Below are 14,455 nucleotides of genomic sequence, written 5' to 3' on the forward strand. Positions count from 1 at the left end.
CGGTCTACTGTAAGAGATTCAAAAAAGACAAATTCGACTATGAATAGTGTCATCTTGGGGTAAATAGTATTTGGCACAATTCATATCCGATTTTGTCTTTTTTGTTTCTCAAAGTGTACTTCGAATTAGGAGCTGAAACCTTTTAAGTTTTTACATCAAACACGGATGTGTCTACAAATATTTTCAGAATTTTTAAACATGTTTTGAGTCTTCAAATAGATTGATCTCATCTAAAGCTAGATCTAATACAAGCTCTATCCTATATCGAAGGGAGAGAATGCGGCAAATATAGAATTCGTCTACACACGTGGCAACTGACAACATTCGCCAACTTTATCTCTCCATTTGTCTGTCTTTGGCTTCTGTTTGCTTATCATGGACTACAACTCCAGCCCACACACAATTATCAGCTAGAAATGGTAAGACATTAATCACCTCACAAACATATCACATTCAGTAACCAGTCATGAAAACTCACATGAGAAAAGATAACACAATCACAAGCACTTGGTGCATAACTTGCATACATAAGAGATTACATACAAGTACAACCAAAATAATTGGGCTCAGTAAGCAAGATTACTATGGCAAAAAATAGAGATGATGTGCCATGTGTCAGCATCCTTCAAATAGTGGCTTCGTCAAATGCAAGGCCTGTGAGTGTCACAGACGATAACTCCGAATTGCGATAAATGTGATGACCGCTCTCACCAGATCTCCCAAATCACCAGCACGGCCAGCAATCTCCAATACATATTATCATGTCCAGCCTTAGAACCACTACAACAGAACTGCTTCTTTCCTTTGATAGGCTGTAGAAAGCAAAAAAAAAAAAAAAAAGATATCGTGTTACCGTTCATCCAGGAATTGAACATTTTATGCCACCAGAACTAATGTGAAGATAAATGGCAGCAATCAGTATACCCAAATAACATACATATTTTAGAAGCCTGAAGAAGAAAGGCAATGCTACCGATGAATGCACGGCGGCAGTGTATATTGCATGGCACCTTTGGATTGAGAGAAAGAACAGAGTTTTCAAGGCCTCGTCAAGCTCTATTTCTGCTGTGCTGCTTCTTGCAAGAGATGCGATCGGCCTCCTTAAGGAGGCAGGGGAGTAGTAGCCTGAGGGTGGCATGGCTGGATGCCTTTGGCTTCAGCCTATTTTCCCTTTTTCTTCCTTGTTGTAATCATTTCCGGCTGCTGCTTCCGGCAGTTTTGTACAGTTTTTCCCTCTAATATAATGGAAAGGCAGAGCTCCTGCCGTTCCGGTCAAAAACAAAGTACATACTTTAGCTTGAGTTTTTTTTTTAGAAAAGGAGGATGACTCCTGGCCTCTGCATCTGGGCGATGCATACGGCCACTTTATTAATTATTCTCACAAGACCTTACAAAGCCAAACAACAGCAAGACTAAAGCCACCGTCTAAGCAACAACTGTTGCTACACCTATCCAATTGATGAAGGGGCGCAGATAGTCTGGACCTAATACCAAACAGACATCGCAGCCAAACCTAAACATCTAAGACCTAAGGTCCCAACCAGGACGCCTGCCTGGTATGGGGCACCTACCAGTCCGGCGCACTCCTCAACCAGGACGCCTGCCGGGTATGAGGCCGCCGCAGCCACCTGCCACCAATCCATCTTCAGAGCTGTATTGTTGCATGTACCGTGCCAGGTCTCTCTGCCATCGACGCCACTACGACGCCCGACAGCGTCGTCCTCCTGCGCGAGTCCATCCTCCCACACCAAACTCCGAATCTGCACTGCGCCACGCCGTCAAGATCCGTCGCCATCAGTGTGTAGGGTGAATCACCGCTCCACCAAAGAATCCGTCCTCTGGTCCCTCGATCACGTGTGTACCTCCAAGAATGACGCCCCCAAGGAAGGAACGACACCATAGCGCCGCCGTCATCCGATCATCCGATCTAGGGTTTTCCCCGGAGGTAGCAGAGAGTGGCCTTGAACTTCTCCACGGCGATGCCTTCAAGAAGGGAACGACGCAGATAGCGCCGCCACCGCCAGCCTTAGCAGACGCCGAAGGCAAGTTTTCACCCAGATCAGTTCGAAGGGATCCAACTCTCGTGCACGGGCCGCCGTCACCACCAGGCAGAACCCTGGAGCACCGGCAGATCAACGAGCCGCCGGCACCACCGCATCCAGATCGCCGGGCCGCCGCCATCCCCCGCGCCGTCCGGGTCAGAGACGGAGCCGCCGACCGCGCACAGGGACCACCGCCTCCTGCACACGCCGGAGCGCCGCCGAGAGCCCAGCGCCCGCCACCGCTTGCCGAGGGCCGCCGCCGCGCGCCCCGAGCGGACTCCCACGCACACCAGGGGAAACCGCGAGCGTGAGCCCTGCCGTCGCCCCCAAGCCCGCGCTGGCGCGCCCCGCCTCCAGCGCGCCGCCAACAACCGCCGCGATCCGCCCGCGCCAGATCCAGCGAGTCATGGGAGAAGAGATCCCGCTGCCGCCGACGCCGACCGGGCTTTGCCCGGCGGCGACGAGGAGGAGAGGTCAGGGGAGGGACGAGGACGCGGCGGCGCTAGGGTTCCCCCCGGTAGCCGCGCCTACTTTAGCTTGAGTACACTCTTATAAATGGTTCTAGGACAAACAAGATTGAAGGAGTGTTTAACTGAAGCTTCGCTAAATATGTACAAGAAACATGAATCTGTATACGGCGCCACCATGAAGAGAGGAAATATTCCAGACATGACTCAGATAGCTAGTTCCACTTAATTAGTTATTACATACCTTAGGCATTTATCAGGCCACACTAGTAGAAAAAGAGGCTTCCATACGCCCCCATTAGTCCCTAAAATAATCGAACCGCGACAAAAGGGTTCTTTAGTCGCGGTTCGGGAGGAGACCCGCGACCAACTATCTGGGCCCAGCGCGCTCGGTCGACAGCTGGCGGACGGGAGGGGCTTTAGTCCCGGTTGGCCTGGCCAACCGGGACTAAAGGTCCTCAGGCTGGCCCGAAGGCCTTTAGTCGCGGTTGGCCAGACCAACCGGGACTAAAGGTTAGTCCTTTAGTCCCGGTTGGTGCCACCAATCGGTACTAATGGGATTTGAGGCATTAGTACCGGTTCACGGCACGAACCGGTACTAAAGGGCCCATCAAACTCTACCCCCCCCCCCCCCGGGACCGCCTTTTCAGTTTTAGAAAAACCAAAAGAAAATGATGGAAATGTCAAAAAAATAAAATAAAATAAGTTTCTCATGTGATATGTGGTCTAGTTGTTGGGAAAATTAACAAATACGAATTTCGACTTTATTTGCAAAATCTCTCTGGAATTTCTTAAAATGGGCATAACTTTTGCATACGAACTCGGATGAAAAAGTTTTGTATATGAAAAGTCATCTACTCGAAAATCCTCAAAAACCTAACAGAAAAAAAGATACGGGGCTTTTAAGATCTGGAGAGGCAAAAAAATTCAAAAAAATTTCAAATTATGGTCAAACTGTGGTCAAACAATGGTCAAACTAATTATTCTAGAATATTAGTGTTACTAAATAATTATTTCAGTTTTTTTTAAATTTTGGTCAAATCTGGTCAAACAGTGGTCAAACAATGGTCAAACTAATTATTCCACAAATATTAGTGTTACTAAATAATTATTGTTTTTTAAAACAATAGTTTCAAACTCAAACTGTGAAATGTGTCACTTCATGCTCAAGCTAAATTCTGAGGGTTAATAGAATTGACATCCTACTATTGTCAGGAAAACAACAAGTGCAGACTTGGAAACGAGGGAGAATAGAACCTGGAAGTTAAGCGTGCTCAGGCTGGAGTAGTGAGAGGATGGGTGACCGTCCGGGAAGTTAGATGATTTGGAATGATGAGGGGTGATTAGAGATTAGAGGATAAATTGAGCAGTGATGAGGGGTGGTGATTAGAGATTAGAGGTTAAAATAATTTAGAAATTTGAAAATAAAAAAAATCGCAAAAAAACCAGGTTTAGAGGGGCTAAAACCCTAAACCTGCGGAGGAGGCCTTTAGTCCCGGTTAGCCACGAGAACCGGGACTAAAGGTCCTCCGCCCCGACGGACTCCTGGCGCCCACGTGGACGGGCCTTTAGTCGCGGTTCGTAAGAGGCGCGATTAAAGGGGGGAGGGCCTTTAGTCGCGCATATTTAGTCCCGGTTGCACAGCCGGGATTAATGGCCTTTGCGAACCGGGACTAATGGCCTATTCTCTACCAGTGCCATGAAGTCATTTCTCAGCATAGTATACTCTTCTGTAGTTGTTTGCTCAAAACATTTATGCCAACAATATTAGCTTTGGAGCTCTCACATCATCCATCTGCTCACCTAAAAAGAATAGAGGATATTAGACAATCAGTACAGCATACGTAACAGTCAGGTATATTCAGGAAAAGGAAAAAAATATTGAGCCTGTAGAGGGTCTGTAGTATATTTAGTCAAGGAAAAAACAATGAAAAACACTTGCGATACATTTATTTCTTGCCTCTCATCTAATGTCAAACTTTGCCTACGTGCTCATTGGCTTGCATTCCTCTCATCATGTGCCATTCGTTGTCTTTTTTTCTCTTCTTTGTGCATTAATCTTTTTCTTCTCAGCAGGTGTTAAATTTTGCCGACGTGCTCTAACACGTTCTCGCCTTGCTTGGATTTGTTCTGGTGTACGGCTAGCATATCTTATTGCTTCACGTGCACGCTTTCGCCCTATAGCATTTTTACGAGAAATTAATTAAGTAGTTAAATAAAATTACTTATGCACACAATTTCGCCTTATAGATTTACCTTTTGAGCTTTCTCCGCACTCCAAGCCCTCAGTTGATATGAGCATGCCATTAGAAGGGAAAATCGTAGATGATTCGTTTGTCACTTCGTCATCCAAAGACGAGTGACTTGAACTTGTCATATCTGTTGGCTCGCGTATAAATAGACTTGTATGAGCACTTGGCATGCCACTGGAGCAAGTTCTGTTGGACTTGGCTACAAAATAATGCATTCAAACTGCACACTGATTAGATGAAATAAGATATGAAATGCATAAAATCTGCAGTCAGATTGGATATAAATAATCCAGGATGTTGGAGTCAGTTATACAAGATGTGTATCATTCAGTACTTTTCCAACTGCTACTGATACAGTATTCAGATGGGAGAAGCTAGAGTGAGTTTTTTTTTATGTATGGCCATCATGCGTGAAACATGGGCCACAAAAACCTCCCATGGAATACCACGCCACTCCATAGCTGAAAGGCGAAGCGCCTGGCCTATGGCAAATATAACCAAATCAGTATAATACATGAACCTTCAAATTCTTAGGCCCCGTTCGGTTCAGGGGAAATCAAAACATGGGATCATAAAGAGATAGAGGAATTGGAAAGGAAAGCTCCTGTAAAACAGAGGAATGACGAACAGATGAAAAGGCAGAGGAAACCATGTGAAAGAGTGTTCGGTTTGATGGAAAAAAAGCACAGGAAAGCATCTTCACGTGTACTCAAACATCCCATCCCATGAAATATTTTATTTGGTTATAGTACAGCTAAAAGGGCATGCTGCAATTTTTTATTTGGGCTTACGTGGTAGCCACGAGCGCTTTGCCTCGGGCTTCCGCCAAAACATTGGCTCGTGTTGGATTTTTTCAATCCACCGGAACCGGTGCGAATCTGCAGCTTAGAGGAATTTTTCCTGTAAAATACTATTCAACTTTCCTTTGTCCCGAACGCTGTGGATGGAAAACTTCCTAGGGGAATGACTTTCCTGTGAAATTCCTGCGACTTTCCTGTGAACCGAACGGGGCTTTAGTTTGTGATTCCTTTTATAATACTCAAGTTTCATTTCACAAGACGATTCTGGATAAGATATTGCAACTAAACACTGCTTATGGAAAAATAGAAAACAGTTCCATGTGCTACCACCACCACATATGCAATTGCACAAGTAAGGTTTGTCTAATAACAAAGATGAAGCAAGGGTTGATGAGATCGTGGAGAAGATTTTAATATTCATTTACAACTCATACCTTGCCCTTGACGAAGAAGATTAGATGGCGAAGAGGAGTGAATCACACTTCCTCACACTCCCTTCAATCTGAAGGTTTGCGTGACCAATGTGTGACTTCCTGGGGGTGTAGTTTGAGCAGCGTGAGTCCCATATGCCTGCCCACTTATTTATATTGGGCTGTAGGAGTGGTTTCTGGAGAGTTGGAACTGGGCGCGCGGATTTGAACTTTGACAGAAATTTTGAACTTGGGAGGCGGGACGGGTGGGAAGGAGAGGCAACAACAGAGGCATAGTACCGGCGGTGTTGAGGATATAGACCTTAGAGTCACCCGCCAGGAGGGGCCGGGTTACTCATATGGTCATTGCCAGAAGCCCGGCGCCAAGCTTGAAGACGGTGGGCCAAAGATGGGCTTAAGACCCGGATATGGCTTAAGGCCCGTAGTTGCAATCATTATTATGGTAGAACTTGTAGTGTAAGGCAAGAATAGTTGAGAGTCCGAGCCGGACACTCTTATGAGCCAGCCGGGACTCTAAGAGCTGCTGGGCGTCAGCCTCCCTATATAAAGGGACGACCCGGCAGCGGTTTAAGGACAGGAACAATCTGATCGAGAGCCAGGCATAGCGGTTTAGCTCCCTGGTTATCGAAACCCTGATCAATACCACCTCAAACTGGACGTAGGCTTTTACCTTCACCGTAAGGGGCCGAACCAGTATAAACCCTCGTGTTCCTTGTCCCGCTTAACCCCTTCAAGCTTCCTAGTTGCGATGGCTCCACGACTAAGTCCTAACTCGAGGACATCTGCCGTGACAATTCCACGACAGTTGGCGCCCACCGTGGGGCTGGCGCACGGTGGATTTGAGTTCTTGAAGGGCAGCTTCGAAGGGCTCAAGGGATACGCTGTGGGCCGGATGACCAAGAGTCGTCGCGGCAAGCTCTACATCGACGATGCAAACTGGGGCCCCGGCGCCGGCTCAATTGAGTACGGGTACCGGGTCCCCTTCGGCGGAATTCATGTTTTCATTGGCAAGATTGGTGAGCCGGGCCCTGAGCCGGATCTCTGCGCCGATCTCATCGAGACGGCTCAGCGTGCACGACCCGCCCGGGCCCGGCCTGCCTTAAGGCACGCTTTTGTGGGGTGTATCCATGCAGGACTCTCTGATCGATCTGGATCTGGTGATGAGACGGCCGCCGGCTCCGACGGTGAGTCGGCCACCGATGAGTCAAACTCGTTGTATCAACTTCAAGATGGCAGGCTCATGGGTTGTTCCGATGGTGACAGTATTCCGGACCTATTTGAGCCGCCAAGCCGGGTTGGAATCTTTATGGCCGGTGCGCAGCCTGTTCAGAACCCCGCTGCTGGAGCGGGAAACCCGGTGCCTTCTCCGGCTCAGGTGCTGATGGATCTCACGGACAAGATGACGGCCCTGTTAACCGCCACGGTTGATCCGGCGGATCAAGCTCAGCATGATGCGGAGGTGGCACAGTTAAAATTGGATCTAATGAAAGCTAAGGAGGATCTTGCCGCGAAAGGGATCAGGATGGCTGCGGAGAGGGCGGCTCTCGATGCCCAAACTCAATTGATCCAGGCGCAGTCCTTCCGACTCACGATGGATCAGAACGCGTCCAATGAGGTCATGAGAAGGAGGCATCAAAAGACCCAATCTCGACTCCCTCCGGTTTACGATCCACGCAACCTCTTCAACACGCCAGGTGCAGGGTCTAGTAACCCGCCAGGGGTCATAGTGCCCGGGTCTGGAACCCCTATTCAGCCAATAGTGATGGGGCCTCCCCAGGTGCCCCCTGCCGCGCCTCAGTACGTGCCAATACCCCCGGGTCATTATAATAACCCGCTGGAGAACATGGTCGCCGCGGCAGCACGGCTGGCGGCTCTCCCGGTCGACGGCGACTCTCCGATGGCTATTGAAACCCGCCGGGTTAGGGAACTCCTTCAGACAGCACTGGCGCAGCAAGAGGCGTACTCCTACAGCCGGGACAGGGTCCACTCGACCCCTCGGCCAGGCCGGAGCCCGAGTTACAGCAGACACATGGTCTCAGCGACCGGCTCAAGTAACGTCCGACGCCATGACCCGCCCCCTGGCCATGGCCCGGTTCATAACGGAGCCTTTCACGCAGCAGACCAGGACAGAGCGCGGCAAGAGGCGGAGCAGGTGCCTCAATTGACGGCTTACCAGACCCCCCGGCTTATCCGACGACTTCCATCGACGTGGGTATCCCTACCAGGACTGGGGGTGTCCCTTGTTTAGTGCCAGCTATCCGCAATGAGCGTCTACCCAAGGACTTCAAAGGCCCTAGGAAGGTGCCTAATTACACAGCAGACTTACAACCCGCAGCCTGGATCGAGAGTTATGAGATGGCTATGGAGCTGCTGGAGGTCAGTGAGGCGGCCATGGCTAAGTACTTCACCATGACGTTAGATGGGACTGCCTGCACTTGGTTGAAAGGGCTACCACCGAATTCCATTGGGTCTTGGGCTGAGCTGAAAGCCCGGTTCATCCAAAACTTCAAGGATACCTGTAGGCAATCTATGTCAATTGTGGATTTGACTAACTGCAAGCAGCAGGAGGGTGAGTCTACGACACATTGGGTTCGCCGGGTTAAGGAGATAATACATTCCTCGGATAAGATGGACGCCGGCTCTGCAGTCTTAATGTTGGAGCAGAATTGTCGTTTTGTGCCCCTAAAGATGAAACTCGGGCGGCTTAAGCGCGACTGCAATGATATGGGTACACTGATGGCGGCTCTTGTCAAGTACGCCGATTCTGATGGTACCAAGAACCCCGCTTCAGATGATGAAAGGACAGGGAAGGGAAAGAAGAACGGCAATGGCAAGGGTCCTCAGCATAACCCGGGGAACCAAGGAGGAGGCAAGCGCAAGGCCGACGGCAGCCTAGAGTTTGTGGCCAACGCCAGCTCACAAGGGAATAACCAGCGACGTAAGGGGAGGCCCCCTCCCCGAGGCGGCGGGTCAGGTCCGACGCTGGAGCAGCTGTTGAATGAGCCTTGTCCAAGGCATGGCTCTAGAGAGAAGCCAGCGACTCATCTATGGAAGGATTGTGCAATCATGAAGGCCTTTAAGAATTACAACGGACCGGGCGGCGGCTCAGGCGCCGGCGGTTTTCATGGCCCGGGCGGCGGCTCAAATTCTAATCCTCAGAACGGTCAAGGGGGCTTTAATCAGCAGTCTGGCTAGGGTCATCAACAGCAGCAGGGGGTTATCAGACCAATCCAAAGCATCTTAGCGGTGGACAGTATCATGTGTTTACCACCAGTCTGTGTAAGCGAGATCGGAAGCTTCATAAGAGGGCTGTGAATGCTGTTGAGCTGGCGGTTCCACGCTACTTGCGGTGGTCTGAGCAGCCTATAGTGTGGAGTAGGGAGGATCACCCTCCCCGGGTGGATAACCCGGGCCACTTGGCCTTAGTGGTGGCTCCTCAAGTGGGAGGATATAAGTTCACTAAGGTGCTCATGGATGGAGGCAGCAGCATCAACATCCTCTATTATGAGACTTTTCGCCGTATGGGGTTGGTTGATAAGAACCTCAGCCAGTCAAACACTATCTTCCGTGGTGTGGTACCTGGTAAGTCGGCTTATCCAGTCGGCAAGATCGAGTTGGAAGTGGCCTTTGGAGATGAGAACAACTACAGGGTGGAAAAATTGACCTTTGAGGTGGTCAAGATAAGAAGTCCGTACCATGCTATATTTGGGCGGCCGGCTTACGCCAAGTTCATGGCACGGTCGTGTTATGTTTATTTACAGCTCAAGATGCCGGGTCATAATGGGACCATTACGGTTCACGGCAGCCGAAAGGTGGCCTTGGAATGCGAGGAAGGCGATGCAGCTTATGCAGAATCTGTTTGTGCAACAGAGGAGTTGAAGTTTTACAAAGACAACGTTGACCCAACAGATATGACCTCTCTGAAAAAGCCGACTACGGAGCATGAGCCGGCAATGAAATTTAAGTCGGCTGATGAGACTAAACTTGTTGATTTCATTCCAGGAGATTCATCTCAGCAGTTTAGCATCAGTGCCAACCTGGATCCAAAATAGGAAAGCGCTCATCGAGTTCATCCGTGAGAATAGGGACATCTTCGCATGGAAACCTTCTGACATGCCAGGTGTACCTAGAGAACTCGCCGAGCACACTCTCAATGTTGATCCGAAATTTAAGCCGGTCAGGCAGTTCCTTCGGCGGTTCAATGAGGAGAGGCAGAAAGCTATTGGTGAAGAGGTGGCCCGGCTCTTGGCGGCCGGGTTTATTGTTGAAGTCTTTCACCCAGAGTGGTTAGCTAACCCGGTGCTCGTGCTCAAGAAGAACGGCACTTGGCGGATGTGTGTGGATTATACGGACTTAAACAAGGCGTGTCCGGCTGATCCTTTTGCCCTCCCCCGTATTGATCAAATTATTGATGCTACGGCAGGTTGTGCGCGCTTAAGTTTCTTAGATGCTTATTCCGGATATCATCAGATTAAAATGGCAGTTAAGGACCAGGAGAAGACGGCGTTCATCACTCCCTTTGGAGCCTTCTGCTATGTGTCTATGCCCTTTGGACTCAAGTGTGCACAGGCGACTTACCAGCGTTGTGTACAGAACTGTCTTCATAAACAGATTGGGCGCAATGTTCACGCTTATGTGGACGATATTGTGGTGAAGTCCATAAAAGAGGAAACCCTGATAGATGATTTAAGGGAAACCTTTGATAATCTCCGGGTCTACAAGATGATGCTTAACCCGGCCAAGTGTGTTTTTGGTGTTCCTGCAGGCAAACTTTTGGGTTTCTTGGTTTCTGACAGAGGCATTGAAGCTAACCCGGAGAAGATCAAAGCCATCACCTCCCTAGCTAAGCCGGCGTGTATAAATGATGTTCAGCGCTTGGCGGGTCGCATCGCTGCTTTAAGCCGGTTTATAAGCCGTTTGGGTGAGAAGGCCATGCCATTATATCAGTTGATGAAGAAAACTGATAACTTTGTCTGGAATGATGCAGCTAATACCGCTTTTGAGGATTTGAAGAAGCAGCTGGCAGAGCCCCCAATCCTTGCTGCTCCGGTTGATAAGGAGCCCTTATTACTGTACGTGGCGGCGAACACACGAGCCGTCAGTGTGGCTGTGGTGGTGGAAGGCAAGGAAGAGGGTAAGGAGCATCCGGTTCAGCGGCCGGTTTATTATGTCAGCGAAGTGCTTATCGAGTCCAAACAGCGGTATCCACATTGGCAGAAGCTTGTTTATGGTGTGTTCATGGCAAGCCGGAAGCTTAAGCATTATTTTTAGGGCCATCCCATAACCGTGGTCAGTTCTGCCCCTCTTGGTGATATCATTCAAAATAGATAGGCCACAGGGAGAGTGGCTAAGTGGGCTATCGAGCTTGGACCTCATGGTCTCAAATATGTGCCACACACTGCTGTTAAATCTCAGGCCTTGGTGGATTTCATCAATGATTGGACAGAGTCACAAGTGCCCGAGCAAAAGCCGGATAACACATATTGGACTATTCACTTCGATGGGTCCAGGCAGTTGGAGGGCTCGGGGGCTGGAGTTGTATTGGCTTCCCCTAAAGGTGACAAGTTCCATTATGTGCTACAATTGATGTTTCCTTGCACTAACAATGCGGCTGAGTACGAGGCCTTGCTCCACGGTCTTCGGATGGCTAAGGAGATGAGCTTGAGCCGGGTAAGGTGTTTCGGTGACTCAGACTTGGTGGCTCAACAAGTATCAGGCAAGTGGGACTCTAAGGACCCTCTCATGGCGGCTTATCGCCGCGAAGTTGATGCCATTGCTGGGCACTTTCAGGGCTACCAAGTAGAGCACATTGATCGCAGGAAGAACGAGGCGGCTGATGCTTTAAGCCGGCTAGGCTCTCAGCGAAAGCCGGTGCCGCCTAATACTTTCCTGGATGTCCTGTATAATCCTTCTGTTAAGCTGCCTACAGAGGAAAACTTGGCTGTCCCCGACCCGGAGGCACGACTGGTGGCGGCTCTCCATATCATACCAGACTGGACAATGCCCTATCTGGCTTACATGACCCGGGGCGAGTTACCTGAGGATGAAACTTTGGCCAGGCAAATAACCCGGCGGGCTAAGTCAATGATCGTTATCAATGGTGAGTTGCACCACCGCAGTGTTACGGGAGCGTTTCAGCGTTGTGTTTCCCCTGAGGAAGGTCAAGAGATCTTGCATGAGATCCATGAAGGGGATTGCGGCCATCACGCCGGCTCAAAGTCTCTTGTGGCCAAGGCTTTTCGTCATGGTTTCTATTGGTTGACGGCTCATGCTGATGCAGAGGACTTGGTCAGTAAGTGTGACGGTTGCCAAAGGTTCTCGCGACGGGCTCATGTACCGGCTCAAGAGCTGAGGATGATCCCAATTACTTGGCCCTTTGCGGTCTGGGGGCTTGATATGGTTGGGCCTTTCAAAAGGTCCAAGGATAAGAAGACCCACCTTTTGGTGGCAGTTGACAAGTTTACCAAGTGGGTTGAAGCGGAGCCAGTTAGCAAGTGCGATGCAGCCACGGCGGTTCAGTTTATGAAAAAGGTGATCTTTCGCTTTGGTTTTCCGCACAGCATTATCACTGACAATGGCACCAATCTCTCCAAAGGCGCCATGGAAGAGTTTTGTCAACGAGAGCATATCCGACTTGATGTTTTCTCAGTGGCTCATCCTCAATCCAATGGTCAAGCTGAGAGAGCTAATCAGGAGATTCTGAAGGGCATCAAGCCCCGGCTTTTGGTCCCTTTGCAACGGACGCCGGGCTGTTGGGTGGAGGAGTTGCCCTCCGTGTTATGGAGCATCAACACTACTCCTAACAGGTCTACAGGTTTTACGCCTTTCTTCATGGTTTATGGGGCAGAAGCAGTCCTCCCCAGTGACATCCGTCATGACTCACCTCGAGTGGCGGCTTATGTTGAGACGGATAATGAACAGGCGCGCCAAGATGCTCTTGACTTGTTGGACGAACAGCGTGATGTGGCAGCAGCCCGTTCAGCAATTTACCAACAAGACCTGCGCCGTTATCATAGCCGCGGGTTAAATCCCGGGTCTTCCAGGAAGGCGATCTCGTGCTCCGGCTCATCCAGGATCAAACAGATACACACAAGCTGTCCCCGCCTTGGGAAGGGCCCTTTGTGGTCAGCAAGAACTTGCACAACGGGTCATATTACCTCATTGACATTCGGGAGCGCAAAGACTCACGTAAGTCGGAGGAAGAGACCCGTCGGCCGTGGAACATAGCTCAGCTTCGGCCTTACTACACTTGAGCCACCGGCTCTCATAATGTACATATTTCTCTCAGCCATGTATATATTATGATAAGCAATAAAGCAGGACCTCTGTCCTTTTTCCTCCTCCAAATATGTACGTGTTGTTTTTCATTACAAGATTACATGATAACTCGAAGGAGGATCCAGCTTATGATCGTGTTCGAATCTAGCTGTAAGCAATAAGGTCACTTGGGGGCTTCCTGTTCAAACATGGGTCGTATTCGAACCAAAGAGAACATAGCTATCAATACCCATTTGATTGGCAAGGTGCCGAGCTCATTGAGGAGTTTTCTTTGATCATATTTGAATCTTAGTTTAACCCCTTTGAGAACCGACGTGGATCGTATTCGAATCAGCGTCGTTAAACAATTCTTAAAGTCATTTGGGGGCTTTCTGTTCAAACATGGGTCGTATTCGAACCAAAGAGAACATAGCTGTCGATACCCTCTTGATTGGCATCGCCACACCCACTGGGGGCTATATGATCGTATTTGAATCCTAGCATAACCCCTTTGGGCCGGGTCTCTGGTCGTATTCGAACCAGAAGCCCCTAAGTTCCTCTGCTTTATAGCAAGTTCCGTCTGTTTATTTCCAAGTGTGTACGGCCGGGTCTCACTTTGCCGGCTTAACTTTGATTTACAGTATTAGCTGAACACAATGGGTGTTATTAAGATAGGTAAACCGGAATTGCGGTACCAACCTTCCTACCCGGGTTATCTAAGCCGAAAGTATGCTTGCAGGCCGCTAAGTATGTTATTACGGTTGTATTCAGGATATTATTGAAGACCAGTCCTTTTTTGATTCATATTCCGGGTTACCTAAAACCTATGATTCTCAGGGCGGTAAGCCACCTCGAGGCTTGTGATTTGTCTTTCTCTGCAGGATAGTTACAGGCAACTATTTTGAGAGTAAGGAAAACAAATGATTAATTATGACCCGGAGAAACATAAAGGAGACAATTTCAACAGACTTCAGCATTCAAGGCGTGCACGATGGCACGACAAAGATAAAGTATTGGTCCTACTCTATTACAAGACTCATTGAGTCCAAAAGGGTGAGGCATTGTTTGATAAGCCGCCCGCCGAGTTACGACGCTTGTTGAGTTGAAGTCTCCGGCTCGTTCCTATCTTCTCCTCCGGCTGATCCCAAGACCTGGAAAGTTGATGACTTCCAGTCGATGCCGCTGAGAGCTTCGAATTGGGCTTCC

General features: G+C 49.3%; 2 long non-coding RNA genes across 3 annotated transcripts; both read right to left on the bottom strand.

Annotated features, from left to right (window-relative positions):
* Positions 1-489: 489 nt before the first annotated feature.
* LOC109763287 (uncharacterized) lies at positions 490-2,102 on the bottom strand. The gene is made up of 2 exons (XR_002232888.4): positions 974-2,102; positions 490-812 (listed from the first exon to the last, which is right to left on the bottom strand). It is a non-coding gene; the product is annotated as an uncharacterized lncRNA (long non-coding RNA).
* A 2,085-nt stretch (positions 2,103-4,187) lies between these two features.
* Positions 4,188-6,268, bottom strand: LOC109763286 (uncharacterized). Of its 2 annotated transcripts, none has more exons than XR_012188440.1 (4): positions 5,996-6,268; positions 4,766-5,243; positions 4,470-4,687; positions 4,188-4,312 (listed from the first exon to the last, which is right to left on the bottom strand). It is a non-coding gene; the product is annotated as an uncharacterized lncRNA (long non-coding RNA). The 2 variants fall into 2 exon arrangements; XR_012188441.1 differs by having other exon boundaries at positions 4,192-4,304.
* Positions 6,269-14,455: the final 8,187 nt, after the last annotated feature.

Source organism: Aegilops tauschii, chromosome 7 (assembly GCF_002575655.3).
Source record: "Aegilops tauschii subsp. strangulata cultivar AL8/78 chromosome 7, Aet v6.0, whole genome shotgun sequence".
Classification (NCBI taxonomy): Eukaryota; Viridiplantae; Streptophyta; class Magnoliopsida; order Poales; family Poaceae; genus Aegilops; species Aegilops tauschii.